Raw genomic sequence first — 20,790 nt, forward strand, 5'->3', positions numbered from 1 at the left:
ACCTGCTTGAACGTCTAGCTCCCCTCATCGACTGCCAGAAGGGTCAACTGTGGGCCCAGGTGGACACACCTAAGCCCTGGAACCCGGATAGCAGCCGACCATCCTCCATTCTTGAAGTCAGCATAAGTGAGCAGCAAAACCCTTGTTCCAAGGTCATGCCCCTCCCTACAGCTCCCACAGACGATGTCCGCCTGCAAAGGCATGAAACCGCTCCTGGAACTCCGTTCCGCACACATTCATCTTTTCTCTGCTCGCTGAAGAACGTCAGCCTGCAGCCATATGCACCACACATAGTTGGTGGTCTTACCATCAACTGCACCCACATCTCAGATGCTCGCCTTGCTCTTTGGTCTGAAAAGTCAGCCATCAGCCAGCAGACGTTTGAACACCTGCGTCAGAAGGACCCCCTTCTGGTCAGTGTGACACATAGCCATCGGCTCTTGTCACCTACTTGGCCGCAGAGGCTCCTGAAAGCGCCAGAGGTCTGCTCTCTGACTATCCAACTTGGAGCAAGACAGCTCACACATACATTCAGCATCATACCACAGCTTGATCCACCTGCACTCATTGGAGCAGATCTGCTGGTTCGACTCGGTGCCCAGCTGGACACTTGCAATCAAGTCCTTTGGGCCCGGACCACACCATCCTCTGAGCCTGGCTCAGAAGGCCCTGAACACTTGCTGTCCGGTCAGACCATTCCACAGGCCTGCCGTGCAGTGGTTGAGGCCAGCACGGTTCTGCCCCCACTGGTCAAAGGAGTGCCTGTTCGTCTGACTCTGATGAAGCATCAGAAGCTGACAGGCACACAGGCCTTCTTCCAGCCATCACCACACTTCTTGGAGCTCAACTTAGCCGTCTGTGGCACGCCACTCTTGGAGCTGAACAATCGTTCTACCTACTTGTTGGTCGAAAATCCGACCCGGAGTCCTATCCACATGCCGGAAGGAAAGCCCTTGGGCATGCTGATAGATAGCTCATTCCATGACTTCGAACTTTCAGTCCCCGTGATCGGACAACTTCCGTTGTTCTTGAATGACAGACAGGTTGGTGCAGACACATTCAGTACGTTCCCCTCACAAATGATTACCATCAAGCGGCATGAAGCCCTTCCTGAGGAACCCATTTGCAGTGCAACCTTAGATACTGACGGCGGTCAGTGTCTAACGGTTTTTGCAATAAATACTCAACCCTCTGAGTCACCGGTTGAAAGCCCGGAACACCAGAGACCCTCCTCCTCTGAACCTTATGACGGCTTTGAAGCCGAAGTCAGCCAGCAGCTTGACAAAGCGGATGCGCTGGAATCAGAGGAGCAGAGAGCACAGCTTAGAAGCCTGTTCTATGAGTTTCAGTCCGTTTTATCCAGGGACTCCCTGGACTGTGGACTCACAAACCTGCATACGGTTCGCATTCCGACGAACCCAAATGCCCCTCCTACTTTTGTACGTCAGTACAAGATTCCCCTCGCTGCTTATGAGTCGATCCAGGAGATCCTCGATCAGCTGAAGGAGAAAAACATCATCAGAGAGTGTAACTCCACTTACAACTCTCCCATCTGGCCGGTTCTGAAACCGACTGGGAAATGGCGTCTCACCATAGACTATCGTGCACTGAACAAACAAGTACCTCTCTCCAGGTGGCCTATGATCCATTTAGATCAGGAGCTAGCCAGAGTCAGAGATGCTCGTTTCTTCTCTACGGTTGACGTAGCCAACGGCTTCTGGACCATGAAGGTTGAGCCGGCGGACCAGTATAAACTGGCTTTCTCCTTTGGAAATCGCCAATATACTTGGAACCGCTGCCCCTTTGGCTACTCTAACTCACCTGCAGAGTTCAACATCTTCCTCCACAAAGCCATGTCAGATGCTGCTTCTAGAGGGAACCTCATATATGTCGATGACATCTTGATGAGGAGTCGAACCTTCGAGGAGCACCTGGCCGAACTCCGTCACGTGCTGCAACAGCTCGCTGACGCCGGAGCTAAATTGGCGATTCTCAAGGGACAGTGGTGTCGAACCAAAGTGGAGTATGTTGGACTGCTGGTTGGCCCTAATGGAGTCGAGCCCCAAGCGGGACGCATTAGAGCCATTCAGGACATCAAAGCCCCAGCTAATCTGACTGAACTCAGGAGCTTCCTTGGAGTCTGCAACTACTCCAGGCAGTTCATTGAGGAGTACGCTGAAACAGCGAGGCTCCTCACTGAGCTGCTTCGGAACGACACACCTTTCGTGTGGGACAGACCCCAAGAACTCTCCTTCCAGTTCCTAAAACAGAAGTTGGCGTCCGCACCCTGTCTGGCTTACCCAGACAAGGATAAAGAGTTCTACATAGAGGCTACTTTCTCCTCTCACTGCCTGAGCGCTGCTTTGAAGCAGAAACACGATCAGGACATGAGAGTTGTGGCATACGCCAGCAAGCCTCTGAGCAAGGTGGAACTCCAGTTCTCAGAATGCGAGAGAGCTCTCCTCTCTACAGTCTGGGCCGTCGAACACTTTCGTAGTTACATCGGTGGACAGAAAGTGATCATTGAAACGTGTCATCAGCCTGTCACCTTCCTAAACAGCCAGCGTCTGCGCGAAGGAAGAGTGTCAAACAGCCGCATTGCGACGTGGATGATGGTGCTCCAAGGATACAACATTGAGGTCAAGTATGGTCAGAACACCAAGCTAGCGCTAGGACAAGGGCTAGCAGGCTGCCAGCACTGTGACTCTGACTCCGTCATGGGCCCCCTGGACTGGGTGCATGCAAACCAAATCAAACCCTACGTCAAACCATCCCCGCGGGTACAGAGACCAGACTCCCCGCAGGAGGTAGACGTAGTCTCCACATAGTTCTATGCATGGAAATGGAAAGGGGGGGAAAGTGCACGTTTAACCCACTAACATGTACTAACCGACAAAGAACCAGCCCCCCCCCCCCCCCCCCCCCCCCGCCGTCACTTTCACTAACCAAGAGAAACTCCTTCCTAGACCGCTAACAGGATGTACCTACTAAAACCTTACAGAGTACTCTGGTACCTACACTAGGCTCTGATTAATGAATCTCTACGTGCAATCAAGACTTTGTCTGAAACCATACCTCAGGATATTGTGTACACACGAGTGGTGAGAGATTTGATGTAGGACCTGCTCAGGAAAGTAAGTTCCACGCTGGACAGCTTGGTTGAAAGTCGTATTTCCCCGTACTTGGTACCACTGGACCTGCTCAAAGTTGGCTTGACAGCTGCTACCCCTCTACTGTGCACCTTTCACAAATCCACCTAGCGTACAGCCTAAGTAGTGCAATGCCCATTCACGATGAAAAAAAAATTAGAACTCGGTTTCCTGTTAAACGTTCCCATAATTGTGACACCTCACATCTATAGGTTTAGGTCGATGCTGAACATTGGTATTTGAAAGGACGGTAGGCATTTCCACTTTGAACTAGAAACCTGACACTCCATCACCTCAACCTCGAACAGCATGACTCAGAGATTGAGATCATGGACGCTTTCCAGGGTTATAACTTTGCCTTCGATTTAGAAATTGACCAACAATTACTGATTGAAGGAACCAAATTTGTTAAGTTCACACAAAACCCACGTGAACTTACTTTGACGCCCAAGACGCTACATTGACACAGATTATACGACTTTAATCTGCACATTGGTCGCCCTGGGGATGGGATGGCTCATCACGGCCGTGATAGCTTATTCCGCCTACAGGCGTGTTAATAAACTCCAAGATAAGATGCACTTGCTCACCTACGGTGTGCCTCGTGACCGCGTTCGGGTAGACTCCAAGCGCGAATGTACCACACCTGTCTAAAGGGGGTGAGCAACATTTTCTTTGTTATTCTGTAACCCTAAGAGTAGTTCTCACTTTAGTCTACCTCACATTTTTTATCTGAGTGTTGCATTATGTCACATTCTTATAAGCTACACACTGAATGTATGACCTAAGAATGTATTTTATGAGACTCAAGGTTGCTATGAATTTTCTTGGATGTTATATGTTTTTTTGGGGGGTTTTCTGTATTTTTGTTTCGTACTTGGTCACATAATAACTAGTGGTTATGTGCCGGCCCAGCTCAGTCTGTCAATGACTCTGTCTGACGCACCAGCACATTGTAGTACCTCTTAGTTTTATGGTCCTTGTTTTAGCCCAAAGACTGTCCTGATCCACCCTTTGGACCAAAAAAGGGGGGAATCTTGGGACCACATAGGTCAATGCGCGTTTGCGAACTATGGACCTCGTACATCACCGCGTGATCCATAAACTGAACTGTATGGCCGGCGGTGAGATGCCTTTGTGTCCCCTCGTGGAGTTAACCACCGACCTTCCTCCTTCTACACTACTACCTCTCGCATGGATGACATCATCATTGCGTACCACCTGCGTGAGTGGCTTCTTCTCGTTATGCGCGTTGGGGACTATCCCGTTTCCTATCCTCTTTGTGCCTGACCAGGATCAAAGACCAAAGGCGCCAGGATCCAAGACAAAGACCAAAGACAAAGGCGTCCAAGGAGACCAACGTCCTAAGGGACAAACCCACCTGTGCTTCCGACGATCAAGTCGACCTACGTTCATGAGGAACAAACCCATCTGTGCTTCCGACGATCGAGCTTTGGGCGCGATCCCCGAAACCAAAAGGGGGAATGTTGAGGGTCTGACCTCATGAGGAAATTACTATGCAGTGATTTTCTCCAAAATGACTGTGCTTAAATTGCTCTGAAAAGCAAATAATCACATCAGCGCCAAGAAACTTCATTTCCCATGATGCTTTGCACACGGAAGCATTGGGTGATGTCACTGCCTAGTACCAGAAACACGTTCTGCGCATGTGCGGGAAGCCGTGGAGCTTTTCCCGCGAACTAAGACCATAAATCTTCAGCAGAGACAAAGAAACCTCGTTCTTTTGCCCAGGATACCTGGCGGTAAGGACACGCTTGTCGAACGCTCCGACAACTTGAGCACGCGGAAGCTCTAAGTGCCCAAGTTGAGCCACGCAACCGCTGGAAACCACTCCACCATCATCGGGACCTGACTGGGAACGAGCGGAGCTCCATCCAGCTCTCAGAGACGCTGTAAGTTGTCAAACTCAGCACAAAAGAAACTTCGTTCTCTTTGTGTCCAGCCCGTGGAGAAACACTCGTGGAGCCAAACAACGGAGAAAGCATCAAACCGACGGATGACGCTGAAAACTGTGGAGAAAAACGGAGAACCGTCAAATCATAACAGCGGGGGACGCCTTGCTGCTCTTCTGGTGATCAGAAAACTCATTTTTTCTCTCTCCTTTTCTTCTCCCGTTTCCTCTATAGTCCAGAATAAGCAATAAAACCGCGCTATTGCACACACACACACACACACACACACACACACACACACACACACACACACACACTGTGTTCCAGCAGCTTCTAATTCTTGGCAGATCTGCTTTTTGGTGATTCTTGGTTGTCTCTTTACCCTCCTGACCAATTTTCTCTCAGCAGCAGGTGATAGCTTGCGTTTTCTTCCTGATCTTGGCAGTGATGAAACAGTGCCATGCACCTTATACTTACAAACAACTGTTTGCACTGTTGCTCTTGGGACCTGCAGCTGCTTTGAAATGGCCCCAAGTGACTTTCCTGACTTGTTCAAGTCAATAATTCGCTTTTTCAGATCCATGATGAGCTCCTTTGACTTTCCCATTGTAGCGTTTGTGGGCGTTTGTATCCAATGAGCTCTATTTACCTGGCCTAAGAGAAGTCACCAGCTGTAGTCACTCATAATCACTCACAAGAAGTTAAGAGGCCATGCTATGAAGCTCAGTTCACTGACACGATTCTAAGTCACCAAAATTGCTAGTTCATGTTGCTGTATGTATATTTGTGACCCAGCAAATGTGATCACTTTTCTCTGTTAACCCATAATAAAGACATTAAAGAACCAAACTTCATGAATGTTTTTTGTGACAAAGAAGTATCTGTTCCAATCACTCTATCAGAGAAAAATCAGAGTTTTAGAAATAACGGGACACTCAGTAGAGCCATTATATTATATTTTTTACAAGTGTATGTAAACTTCTGACCACAACTGTAGGTGTTTGGTTGGAAGTGTGAACATGGAGTTGTACTGGACAAGACAGCACAGATTCAAATTTATGAGCCGAGGACTTGATTGTCCTTTGTTTACATAAGAATGATGATGCACATTAAGGAAAGCAGCGCAAACGTTTCTTTCATATGCAAAGTACTTGTATTTTGGAATGGATAATTTATTATTTACAATTAGTGTCATTGTTCTCTATGTCACTTTTTTACTCATATCTGTCAAGTACTTGTATGTGTGTGAGGGAGGCCTATATGCGGGTCTTTGTTTTGTAAGTCTTAACACTGAGGTGTACTCTACACCACAGCATGACTGAAATGTTGTGAGACTATTACTTTACTCTGTCTACATCATCTGTTTACATAAGCATGATGATGGATATACTGACTGTCCCACAAACTAGGTACAGGTCTAGAGGTGACCGGGCTTTCTCGGTCTTGGCTCCTTCTCTCTGGAATGAGCTTCCACTTGATATTAAACTGTCACCGTCGCTGCATGTTTTTAAGAGTCGTTCGAAAACTCATTTTTATCGTTTAGCTTTTATGTGACTTGTATGCTTTTATGCTCCCTGTTTACATTTTGTATGGTGCTTTTATGTCTGTATGTTGTTTTTATCTCTTTTTTATTCTATCTGTGTTTTTACTGTATTTTATGTTCAGCGCCTTGGGCTCCTGCAAAGGCAGTGGAAGGTGCTGTACAAATAAAGATTGATTGATGATGCACATTATGGAAAACAGTTTTCACTTTTGATTCATAAGCAACGTATTACTATTTTGGGAGAGTTGAGTTTGTATTTTAAATCTTTTTCATTGTTCAGTCAACTATTTGTGTGTGTGTGTGTGTGTGTGTGTGTGTGTGTGTGTGTGTGTGTGTGTGTGTGTGTGTGTGTGTGTGTGTGTGTGTGTGTGTGTGTGTGTGTGTGTGTGTGTGTGTGTGTGTAGTACATTTTAGTGTATGGTGCCTTTTCAGTTGACATATTTGATTTGTGATTTGTTTTTGGAGAAGCAGAGATGAGCAGGTGCATTGTTTTGATCAAATTATTTAACCTCGTAAAAACGTTCATATGCAAATGACCAAGTGTTAATGATCCAAAAATAAAAACTTTGACTGTTAAATTTTGAAAGTATTGATAAAGAGTACTAGGAAATTGGTTATCAGCAGGGGCCATTTGTGTGTCACTACAGTTTACAGTAAAATAAATGAAAAATCAGAGATGTATTTTTTTCACAAACGTGCTTGTTGGAGTATGTAGAGCCGGTTACTGTTGACCAGCAGGCATGATTTTGTGACAACAACTTTTACAGTGTAGGAGCTACAAACATTTCAATGATTTAAAAATTCAACAAAAATCAGACAAGTATGTTTTCTAAAAAGTAAATGCTGTAAATGCACAGTTAGAGATTATTTTTTAAATATTCTGCTGAAAAAATACCGAGGTCCAGACCTCAATGTCCTCAATGGTAGATACGGCCATGGTGGTGTCTAGTAGTGGGTAAATGTTTTGTTTTTACTCACGCAGCTCTACACAGATTTCCATGGGATCAGAAATCAAACCTGCAACACTCCTTTTCTTGACTGGACCTGTAGGGTACAGGGTAGGGTACAGGGTCCTAACAGCCCTTACCCTCTGGGGGTACTTCAGGAGTATGGGGTACCAGGCCCTCTGATACGGGCTGTTAGGACCCTGTACGACTGGTGTCAGAGCTCGGTCCGCATTGCCGGCAGTTAGTCGAGCTCATTTCTGGTGAGAGTTGGCTGCCCTGATGCCACTGGGTTTGTACTAGGGATGTGACAAAATATCGTTTGGCCAAAACTCGCGATACAAAATGTGACGAAATGCATCGAGGTAAAAAAATATGGACCACGAAATTAGGCTAGTCGGCACTGCTGCATGATTTGTGTAGTAGTAGGGCAGGCCCACAGTCTATGGTGACAGGCTGATAGCACCATCTCTGCTGATAAAGCAGGGTAAAACTAAACAAAATAAAATAAATTAAAAAAACATCCGGGGAACGGTGCAGTGCGTCATGACGTTAAGTCACAGCGCATGTTGTAACAACAACACTGCAGGCTACAGCGAGCAAACAAATATTAGCATTAGCACCAAGTTGGTGCCACCAACTGCCTTGCCCCGAAAGAGCAGAACAATGGAGTCAAATGAGGTCAAAATTGAGGATGCTCCTCCTGGATACAGGTCATCTGTCTGGCAGTATTTTGGCTTTCCGGTTAAAAAAGACAATAACGGCAACAGAGTAACGGAAAAGACCAAGGCTGTGTGTAAGCTATGCTATGCTGTCATTCCGTACACCACCTCCAACACAACAAACATGAACCACCACCTTCAACGTTACCATAAAAATGTGAAGACGGCCTTGGCGAAAACAAGCCTACCGAAAGGACAGCTGACCATGAAACAAGCACTGACACCAACTCTACCTCCGTCAAGTCCACGTGCAAAACAGATAACCCGGCTCATTGGTGAGTTCATAGCGGACTACATGGCTCCATTTAACATAGTAGCGAACAGAAAATTCATCCAAATGTTCAAGGTGCTGGAGCCCAAGTTTAAGATGCCATGCCGGGGACATTTTTCAGAGAAGGTAATCCCGGGAATTTACAATGAAACGAAACAAAGCGTGAAAGAGTGTCTAAAACATGCCGACCGCGTCGCTCTGACCACCGACAGCTGGACCTCGCGTGCAACACAGAGTTATGTCACCATTACGGCACAAGTCATCATCGAAAAATGGGAGAGTAAAAGCTTTGTGTTGCAAACTCGTGAGCTAAGTGAAAGTCATACTGGTGTTAACATAGCTCAAGTGTTGAGAAATTCACTGAGTGAGTGGGAGCTAACAAGGCGACACACAACCATTGCTTGTGTCACAGACAACGCGAGCAACATGGACATTGCTGTGAGAGAGAGCGGTCTCCACCCTCACATCAAGTGCTTGGCGCATGTTGTGAATCTGGCCAGTAAGAGAGGCTTGGCTGTATCCCGCGTTGCGCGCCTTCTTGGTCGTGTGCGAAGAATAACTACATTTTTTCACAAGAGCACCACGGCCACCGCAGTCCTGTGTCATGTTCTGCGGGTGGAGGTGGCAGACCATGTGTGGTGGTGGGTTCCGGAGGCAGATGAGCAGGCAGACGGATGTAAAAAATAAAAAGATGTTTATTGTAGGACAGGAGCACAGGACGAACGAACATGGACAACGACAATGAACCGACAAAGACAACAACCAGGAGGGAGGTATAAATACACAAGGGAATCAGGAACACATGGGCAGAGTAATCAGGGGCAGGAGAGAACAATTAGGCTAATCAGGGCAGGAGAGACACATTCAGGGAGGCTGGGGCAGATCATGACAGTACCGCCCCCCTCAAGGGGCGGATACCAGACGCCCACAAGCCACAAAACACAGGAGACACGAACGAAGAACAGACCAGGGCACACATGACAAGGGAACACAGAAGACGAGACCAGGGAACAAGGAACACCATCCAGGCTGCGGAGCAGAGGCCTCTTGGTTCAGGCGGCACTCCGTCTTACGACCACTCAGACATGTCCAAGAACTCAGTCCAGGGAAACTCGGACTCGTAGACTTGGGCACAGGGGACTCGTAGACTTGGGCACAGGGGACACGTAGACTTGACTAGACTGGACACGTAGACTTGACTAGACTGGACACGTAGACTTGACTAGACTGGACACGTAGACTTGACTAGACTGGACACGATGGCTTGACTAGACTGGACACGATGACTTGACTAGACTGGACACGATGACTTGACTAGACTGGACACGATGACTTGACTAGACTGGACACGATGACTTGACTAGACTGGACACGATGACTTGACTAGACTGGACACGATGACTTGACTAGACTGGACACGATGACTTGACTTGACACGATGACTTGACTGGAACACTTGACTCCAGGAACACAGGACACCAGGAACACAGAGACGAACTGCAGCAGCAGGCATGGGACCCAGCAGGAACTGCAGCAGCAGGCATAGGCCCCAGCAGGAACTGCTGCGTGGAGAACCTGCAGGCGTGGACCAGGAAGTGGTTGAGTAGCGGGAGCGACGCGTGGAAGCCCAGCTCGGCGGCAGGTACTCGACATCCCAATCAGAGCAGGTGCACATCCGATCTGCTGGGTCCATCAGCGGAGGCTCGGGTGAAGGGAAGCCGGAGAAGAGCGGGGAGACCAGCCCTACCACACCGGAGAATAATGGCGTGCGTAGGCGGTGTAGCTCCCTTGAGGCTCCAGGATCCGCGGCTTCAGGAGACGAATGGGACGGGGCTAAAACAGCTGGAGGAGAACGACCCTGGCCACCCCGAAGATAAATAGGATGCGCCAGGATCTCCCAGAGGAACTTCGACCACCCCGAGAACAGGTAGGATGCGCCGAACACAAACTCCAGGCCAGAAATCTCCCACAACTGAAAGGGACAAAAAGAAAAAATAATCCTCCAGGAACAGGTGTGTTAGCTCACCACAGGTCCAGGTTTGGTCGGTTCATTCTGTCATGTTCTGCGGGTGGAGGTGGCAGACCATGTGTGGTGGTGGGTTCCAGAGGCAGATGAGCAGGCAGACGGATGTAAAAAATAAAAAGATGTTTATTGTAGGACAGGAGCACAGGACGAACGAACATGGACAACGACAATGAACCGACAAAGACAACAACCAGGAGGGAGGTATAAATACACAAGGGAATCAGGAACACATGGGCAGAGTAATCAGGGGCAGGAGAGAACAATTTGGCTAATCAGGGCAGGAGAGACACATTCAGGGAGGCTGGGGCAGATCATGACATCCTGACCAACAAGCAAACCCAGTTGTAACTGCCTCGGCATAAACTCATCACCGATGTCCAGACCAGGTGGAACAGCACGTAGGAAATGCTGGCGCGCTACCTGGAGCAGCAAGCAGCTGTCTCAGCAGCGTTGAGCTGCCCAGAAATCCGAAGGAATGCGAGAGAAATCGACACTCTGGATCACACTGATATATCAGATGTAGAAGACATAGTGAAACTGCTTAAGCCACTGAAGACAGCCACAACTGTTGTCTGTGATGAAAAAGAGCCCACTGTTTCACTGATAATGCCACTGAAGTACATGATCGAGCAAAGCATGTCACCAAACGAAAATGACACACAGACCATCGCCAACATGAAATCTTACTCGACATCTCGGACCGATGCACCGGGGACTGTAATGACGTGCTGCAGGAGTGCACAGCGCTTGACCCACGATTCAGAAGCCTGTCCCATCTGAATGATGAACAACGTGAGTGCATCTATGCCAGAATATGTGAAAAAGCTTCAGCACTTCATGAGCAGCGCAACCAGGTAGGCTAACTTTTATTGGGGGAAAAGAGGTTTCCTGCTGCATGTGTGTAACTGTATGTATGTGCAGGCCAGAGTCTGAAAACTTATTTCTCATGTTTTTTTATTAGTACATCAGAGAGAGAGTGAATGAGAGTGAAGGACAGAAATGTTTAACTAGTTTTTCTATTTTATTTATTTTCAGACCAGTTACACTGATGAAAGAACCACTAGGGCCAGTGCTTCAACATCAGAGGCAGCAGCAGAGCAGGCCAGGGTCATGGTTGAGGCAGCACAGGGAGCAGAGCAGAGCCAGGAAGAGCCAGTAGAAGGAGAAAGGCAGATGCAGGATGCAACACAGCCTCCCCCACCAAAGAAGACAGCGTTGGAAGATCTCCTTGGGAGCTCCTACACTACTGTTGAGACAGTGCAGACCAGCAGAGGGATTGAAATGGAGATACTCTCCTACAGGAGTGGGATTCCCGTCCCACTCAACAGAAGTCCACTTGAGTGGTGGAAAGTTAATGCTTATGCTTACCCCATACTTGCCTCCCTTGCCAAAGCCTACCTTTGCATTCCTGCTACATCAGTGCCCAGTGAGCGTCTTTTCCACAGCAGGAGACATTGTGTCTGCTCAGAGATCACTGATTACACCAGAACATGTTGATATGTTAGTTTTTTTGAAGAAGAACCAGTCCTGAGATAAGATAACCAAGGCCTATAGCAGCACTAGGGATGGGTACCTTTGACATTTGAATCGATCCGGTACTAATTCCCGGTACCTACGAGTCGATACCGGTACTTAACGGTACCAATTTTCGATACTTTTGAGTGTTTATTATTTTAATTCTCTTTTATAATTAAATATATATTTTTCTCAATATATAACCATATTTGATAAATATCATGATAAATAACATACAAGTTTGTATTTTAACTTCGTCCTTGTAGTTTTATAAGCTGATAATTAAACTGAAGCAAACATCTTTACTGTGAACTAAATTTACTGTGTATCTTCATTCCTTTTGCCGTCCTTTTTCATATGATTTTTCCTACTGGGAAGTTAGAATTTCCGAGGAGAAAGCGAACGCACCATTAGCTGATAACGGTGGCAATGGAAGCTAAAATATCAAGCTAACGTTATCTTTAACAGTTTATTTAGCTGCTGGAGCAGATTAAAACGATGATGGATCAAACTTAGATCGTTGTCGCTGGTTTTACCTTCACCCATTCACCCGTCGCATTTAGTAAAGTAAAGCCAAACTTTAGAGCGCGTTCATGTTCTTCTAGTCGGAAATTCGGAGTTCCGAGGAGAAAGCGAACGCACCATTAGCGAAACGGAAGCTAACAAATCAAGGTAACGTTATCTTAAACATTTTATTTACCTACTGGAGCAGATTAAGATGAGGATGTCTCACTTAGATCGTTGTCTGTCGCTAGTTTCATCACCCAGTTACCCATCACATTTAGTGAAGTGGACCCAAGCTTTAGCGTGCGTTCTTCTTTCTACCATGCTTGCTCTGTTTACAACTGGCTCGCAGGGACCGGCGACATAATGCTCTTGCGCATGCGCACCTGTCTTGGCAGTACCGAAACGTGGCACCGTTTGAAATGACGTGAATCGGTGTTCGGTCGGTACTGTGGAATTCGGTCGGTACCTTAAAAAGTACCGAATTCGGTACTCATCCCTAAGCAGCACTAAGGGTGTTCCTGTTTGTGTTTGGCCTGTTAGGCCTTGTGTTTCCCTGTGTGCAACTGGAAAAAAAATAAACAAGTTGTTATTATACAGTAATATTTTTTTTCTTTTTTTTCTTATCTGATATCGTATCGTGACGTATCGTTTCGTGCCTCAGACATATCGAGGTGCATCGTATCGTGAGTTTAGGTAGATCATCCCATTCCTAGTTTGTACTGTATTGTATAATAAATAGTTTTATATTTGACGTGTTTGATTAGAAACTATAAATGTTTACTAAATATATTTGTATATGTCATAACCTGCCTTCATTTTATTTCTTAAGAGTAAAATCCCTCTACTGTGGATTTAGTTCTGTGTTATAATCCAACCCCTCCTCTTTAATCCGGGCTTGGGACCGGCAGAAGTGACCCAAAAGGGAAACTCTGGCAGAGTTAGTTGGATTTTTTTTTTTTTATTTTTTTTTTTGGTGCTGGACGAGAAGCTCGTCCATTTGCCCTTTTCTGTCAGCTGTTATCTTTTTAAGGCGTAACACATTCAGGTGTTACACCTCTGAGCCAGAATCTTCTCCAGAACAGAGTGAATGCTGCCCAGAAACAAGCTGTTTCCTCTCTTACTGAAATGCACTCTGTCTGGGAGAAAAAGGGTGTTGTTGAAGAACCTGAGCTCAGGATGCTCGATGACCAGGCCCCCAAAGCTCCTAACGGCCCTCCTCAGTAAAGAATTAACCTGTTTTCTGTTGCTGTTAATTCTTCCTGGTCGCCCGTATCGCCACGACTGCCGTTCGTTGATGGCGGAAAAGGCTATTCTCATTTCCGGAAAGTCCTTATGGAGGTGGGACAAATCCTTTTGGATCTGAGAAGCCAGTTCCACCGGGGAAACGAGACCCAGATCGTTTCCTCCGGCGTGGATGACCAGAATATCTGGAGGACCGTGTGTGGGAGCCTCGGAGTAAAACCTGGGAAGGACACCGCCCCAGCGCATGCCTCCTTTGCCAAACCATTGGACCTTAGCTCTGAGTCCAAAGTTTGTCCCAAACTGCCGCTGAGCCGCCTCTTCACCCCGTCTGATGTAACTGGATCCAATAATCCAGATTACTGGAGTTCGAGGCTGCTCAGACTTGATGGTAGATGCAGTTTTTGGGGGTTCGGAGACACTTTTGGGTCCTGAATCCGTCCCTTTCCTACGACCTTTGAGGCGGATCATAGTGGGACGTTTCTGCTGAGGTGTGCCTTCTGACAGCCGCAGCCTTTTAGCAGCGCTGGGGAAGTCAGAGTTCTCGTGACCTCCGTCACTCAAACGCTTTCTTTTCCCCAACAGCTGAAAGTGAGGAGTATCCTGGAGTTGGACAGAGGACGTCTGTCTTTTCTCCACTACGGAAATTCCTCGGTACCTTGCCAGCATTTTATATCTTTGGTCTTGTCGATTAGCCCGTAAAACAGAGGAGTTTTTGCTGGAGATGGATGTTAAACCTCCACTGGTGTCCACAGACACGACTGTCTTGAAAAGGACACTTGGTTCCTCAAAGGGCTGAATCTGACGAGACTTGTCAGGTTTTGATGCAGACAGACACAGGTTTTGTGTTTCTGCGAAGCTAGTTCCTCTGTAGCTAGCCAGAAGTTCATATCTGCGTCGTTTGTGAAGCGACTGTAGCTCAGAGGACCTTAGCCCTGACTGGAAAGCTGGTTGGCTGTTTGACAGAACAAAGACCATTTTGCACTCTAGGATTTCCGAGCAGTGAATAATTTAGCTATAAATATTCACCAAATGCACCAGATTTCTCTGAAGGAAGCTGTTAAAAGATGTATTTTACACAAAACCAACAAGTTTTCTGAGAGCAACAATCCGTCCAACCTCCTTCTTCAAAGCAAGTCTGATACTGACTGACCACTGACTGCAGACCTTTATGTATATGTCCATGCTGCCAGCGTCAGTCATAAAGGCTTTGTGACGTCATCACGCCACCTGCGCTTCCGTGCGTGCAGACCATTACAATTGTACTGCTGCGCATGCGTGAACGCTGTGGCCGTCTTGTGTGTCGGGTTTCTGTCTCCAGAGGGTCCGGTCCGGTCCAGTTGGGACAGAAAGAACGTTTAGCTGCTTCTGCAGGTTCTAATGAAACACTTTTAAACACTAAAGACTAGAAATGTCAGTCCTACCTGTAAATACGAGCTCAATGAAGCACGTAAAAGTAAATACGTGAACTTTGCGCACATGCAGCAAAAACAGTAGAGGGAGAACAGCAGTTAACGTAGCACACGGCAGGTCTCCATGGCAACAAGGGCTTGCTTCCACGTTACGTAAAAGGGGTGGACAATGGTTTCTGGCGCTGAATCCAGGAAGTAGAGGAAACAAGACTGACCAAACAGAAAAACTGTCATTAGAAAATATCAGGAACATGAAATCAGGCAGATGAAGTCAGTTGTCTTAACCACGGTGTTTCAGGTAAATGTAAACCGTCTGTTGGACCAATGTCGCCCTCCTGTGCCTGTTTGCTGGTACTGCACCTAAAATATTGACATTATTCTAATGGTTCTGAAAGAAAATGAAACAACTGTAATAAAACCAGAAAATACACCCATGCACCTAACATCTTCATCACGCTGTTGTAAAAACCATCTCTGACATTTCCTCTCCCTGGCTCGCACTGGTCAGCGAGGCGCTGTCTGTATTTTCACTGCTCATTAATGGCGCCCAGTCAGACGCAAGCACGTGCAGCATGGAACAAGACATGTGTGTTAAAATGTATTTGTACAGGATTTAAAAAGCTGACATTGCTTCACAATAAATCTTAAGGCGCCATATATTAAATTGAGGACATAAAAGCAAAAATAAAATAGATAAAACAAAAAGTCATACAGCCAAAATCTAGTTAAAACCATGATACATAAATCAGCTGCTGTTAAAAACAACATAGAGATTATTTCATTACCGGATGTAGTATGTTTGTGTCCCTGCTGCATAGTTCTGGATACCCAGTTTTGTTATTGGTTGTTTTTAGTGGTTGAAGGTTACTATAATAGCTTACTGCCTTTGTGTGTTTACCTCTAATCTTATTAATTTTCCTTTTTCTTTTCTGTAAGTGTTTGTGCTGCTCTAGCAAATGAATTTCCCCACTGACATTACTGTTCTATTCTATTCATCCACCTGGGACCAGTGCTCTAAAACATCTCCTGTTGTGTGAAAAACGGGTGTGGGAGTTTCTACACCAGCCCACGACTAGAAGATCTTAGACTGTCCCCGTGTCCCCGTGATGGACTGACTGATGGAGTTCTGTAGCAGCTCCCTGAGACCACACTGAGAAATAAGCATGGGAGAGAGATAGTGGGTGGGTGGGGCTTATTTTGATTGAATTTATTATTTATTCATTTTATTTATTTATTTACTTACTTTTTAATCTTCTGAGTCTTCTGAGTGACGTCAGCGTGACGCGTAACTTCATGTTTTGCTGCACATCTCGACATGTCATGGCAACATAATTGGGGTGGCTCGCTCTTGGTCTCTTAGTCTAAGTTGCATTACTGAAAAAGATGGACTTTTACACAATATTTACATTTTTCCAGTTTCACTTGCATGTCCTCCATCAGATTTCTAGATGACCTGGTGTGACTTTTCCAAAGTGATGATTTGTGCTGGTTATTGTTATAAAATTTAACCTCACGGTTATTGTGACCAAAATTATCACGGTTTTCGGTATTATCGCGGTATTTTTTTAAACGTGTTACATTTTCAGACAACTAAATAATCCCTGTATACCAGGAATTTATTGTCCTCAGTTTGTGTCTAAGTTTTGCCTAAAGTTTTTCATTTTGTAATTATGTTGTTTATTCCTTTACATTTTCCCCCTTTAGACTTTAAAATACAAATATTTGCCCATAACTTCTTAATGTTTGTCTGTTTGATGTCATCATTTTAAAAATATTAGATCAGATGATACTCAGGCCCTGTCCACACGTAGCCGGGGATCTGCCAAAACGTAGATATTTTTCTACGTTTTGGCCTGTCATCCACACGAAAACGGATCTTTTTAAAAACTCCGGCCAAAGTGAAGATCTGCGTTTTCTCCGTTTTGGGTGTCTGCGTGTGGACAGACAAAACCGGAGTTTTAAGGTCCGCAACGTCACTTTCCGTGACAAAAAAATGCTGACATCACGTGTGCGACCTGTGTTTACACTAGCCGACAGCATGGATGCCCTCAGAGCTGCGCTCGCTTTATCAATCGTCCAAGCGCTTTTTGCTTGTTTGTTTTCGCAAGCAGAATTACTGCTGCTTGCGGAAGACCACAGACGAAGGACGAGGTTAAGAACGGGGGAAGTACTGCCGCCTACAGGTCTGGCATGTCCTTAACAACGTATTTATCCGGGTACGTGTGGACAGAGTTATTTTTAAAACGAGGTGGTGTGGACGCAAGTTTTTGGAGGGGCGGATATTCGTTTTAAAAAGACCCGGCTACGTGTGGACTAGGCCTCAGTACGCCTTCTAATCAGATACCTTTTTACCCTTACTGTCATGAGCTGGGGTGAGTACTCTCTTCCTCTTAACCATCTGTGAGTCTCTTGCCAGGAGAGGGAGTGGCCCAGCTGTTCCTGATCAGCGGGGTGTTTTCCTATTTAAGGTGGATGGAGGACACAATTCGACGCCGGAAGATTGCCTCAGCGTGGTAGTAGCCAGCCACTCGAGTTATCTCTAGTATTTCTTGGATTAATGTTATTCGTAGTGTTTAGCTCTAGTATTTTTGGATGTTGACCTTTCTTGCTTCGCCTGGAACTGATTTGGATTTTTACCCTTCGTCAGGATTTCTGTCGGGCTCTTTAGATACTTACCTCTACTCCAGGATTTGGATTTTCAGCACGCGGACCATATCACCAACCTCCATAACCCACCTCTCATCTCAACCCAGTGCCCCATCCACCAGGACGCCCCGCTTCTCTCCACCTATGCTCCCTCTCCTGCGCTTCCCCCCGGCTCTCTACCTCTCCCTCCTCCAGCCAACATCTACACGCCCCACAGGATGTTCTGCTGAACACCTCTGCCTAGACCCCTGCACGGACCTAAAATCTGAGCCCCAGCCCGACCCGGCCCGAAAAGGTTTTCAGGATTCTCTGGCCCGACCCGAGCCTGACTTTTTTTAACCAACTAAATGAAAACAAAGTGCGTCAATCCTGACCAATGTGTTAAAAGACGAGCAGGATCCGATCAATTTGTTTTTCCCTCGTTTACCGCCACGGAGATAACGGCGCACTGGCTCTGGTGGTAATCAAGTTAAATTTGATCTCTTTCCAACAATTTTCACAAGCAAACAAAACAGTCTAAAGCAGGGCTTGTGTCGACCGGATAGTTACCGTGTTTGGCCGTTTATTTTGACAGAGAAAGAATAGAAAGAATTATCCCGACGCATGCAGACAAACTGACATTTTATTCGTTACACACATCGCAGATGTAGCTAAATCACCCAAGAAAAGATTCCCATCTGAACATCTGAGCTGCTCAGCGCATATGTGCACAGCGAGCTGAAGTTGTGGAGAGGGGCTTGGAGCGCATCGCAGAACCAGAGCGCATGCGGGAAGGTTCCTCCCACTGAAGCGAGTGTTTTCCAAACCCTGTCTCTCAGAGAGACTTGTCCCTTAGAAAATGTTCCCTGATTATGAAACTTTGGCTGAATAGTGCTTGTTCCTGTCTCCAATGTGCGACACATCCAGGAGGAGAATCCCAGAATCTCTTCAGCCCAGGAAGCGCCTATGATTACGCACAAGGGTGACCCGTCAACCCGGTCTCACAGTAAGACCGGGTTGGACCTGTTCAGGTTTACGCAGACAATCTTTACATAGAATTGACTTACAGATATAAAATTAATTCAGTAAAATATAAAACATTTTATTTAAATATCCATTCATTATTTTACAAGCACAGAGAGCCGCATCAGAAGGATGGGAGAGCCGCGGGTTGTGACATGTTTTCTCCAGGACCAGAGAGGACGCAAACTCAATACATCTCTTTTATTGTGAGGTAATAGGAGCGATTTGTGGCAGCGGCAGCACGAGTGGCACTTGCAGTGGCAGCTCTGACTCTTCCGGGTGGTGCCACGGCTTTTAGTGGCACATGCCACTGCTGCCATGGCCGCTGCCACTGCTGCCACAGCTGCCACGGCCCATGCCACTGCTGCCAAGACACTTCCAGGTGGTGCCACGACTTTTAGTGGCACCTGCCACTGCTGCCACGGTACCTGCGGCTGCCACAGGCTGTAGTGACCTCAGTAATTGCAGCACTTATTGCATCATCGGCCTCATCATGCCAACGTTTTTATTTTTTACTTTATTAACAAAATCAAAACAAACAAGGCTGTCACCGAAAATATTTGAAATATTTCAAGCGGTTTACAAATGCATTTCCCAGTCACTCCAGGCATATACAGTGTAATGCAATCAGAAGCGTTAATGCATTTATTTTTTCCATCATTTTTATTGCTCCCCCAGACAAATCTGTGACAGCTCTAGTGGAAGATCCACAGACACTTCCGGGTTGAGGACCGGCGGGTCACCGGCCTCCGGTACGGAGTCAGGAAGCAGGGGATTACCAGAGGCAGATGAAGAGCGCCAGAGCAGTTCTCAATTTCTGAAATAATTTATGACAACTGCTACCAATGTGGATTGTGGAATAAAAAGAGATAAACTGTTAGTTTTCTCAATATTGTCATTGCAATCGCAGCAGATAACGCCATCTGCCGGCTTAAAATGGTTATTGCAGTACATTTTAAACAACTTTTTTGTAACTATTTCAATCTTCGTTTTCACATACATTCAGTTTAAAATGTAACCTACATTCAACGTACTGAAGAATAAAGCAAATACAAATGACCTCAGATGAGGAACATGAAAATTACATTTAGAACTTGCAACAATTACCACATGACACTACACCATAAAATAAATTATGATGCAAAATAATAATAAAATAAAAATAAAATATCATCAACAAACAAAAAATGTTCAGAGGTTGATATTTCAGCATTATATTTCAAACATGTTTGATTCATTGGACTGTAATTTAAAGAACAAGAAACTCAGACATTGTTTCGTACAACTCAGTTATAGATTGGTTATTTTCTGATACTACTTTTAGAGATGTTGTAAATTGTTTTATTTCATTTTTAAAATGGTTAATGTTAGGCTTGCTGTTTTTCCATTTAGTTTTATGTATATGGTATTTTCCCATGATGAAAATAATATTCACCATTTTGGATATCTTTTTTGGCAGAGCATCCATGTAGATCAACACTTTAGATTTGTTAAGCCATACATCATTTCTCTCAATATTTAATAATCGATAAACATCCTCCCAAAAACCAGTTGTTACTGAACACGAGAAGAAAAGGTGCTCAATAGTTTCACATTCTGTCATACAAAAGACACACCGGTTCACTTCAAAATTAAATCTTTTTCTTAATGTTTCGGCAGCTGGATTGATATTATGTATTATTTTGAATTGAATTTCTTTCAACTTGGGTGCAATTGGCCATTTAAGATAGCTGCATGGCTGTAGTTTCCTTTCCTGTGATTTTTATTTTCTTTGATTTGTCAATATCATAGAATAACTATTTTTAACATACTTCCAAGTACTTTGTTTTTACATTTTTGTTCACCTTATTTAAATTTGCCAATTTTCAACTCAGGAAGTTTAATCACCACATTTGAATTAA

This window comes from Nothobranchius furzeri, unplaced genomic scaffold (genome assembly GCF_043380555.1).
Source record: "Nothobranchius furzeri strain GRZ-AD unplaced genomic scaffold, NfurGRZ-RIMD1 Scf031, whole genome shotgun sequence".
Taxonomy (NCBI): domain Eukaryota; kingdom Metazoa; phylum Chordata; class Actinopteri; order Cyprinodontiformes; family Nothobranchiidae; genus Nothobranchius; species Nothobranchius furzeri.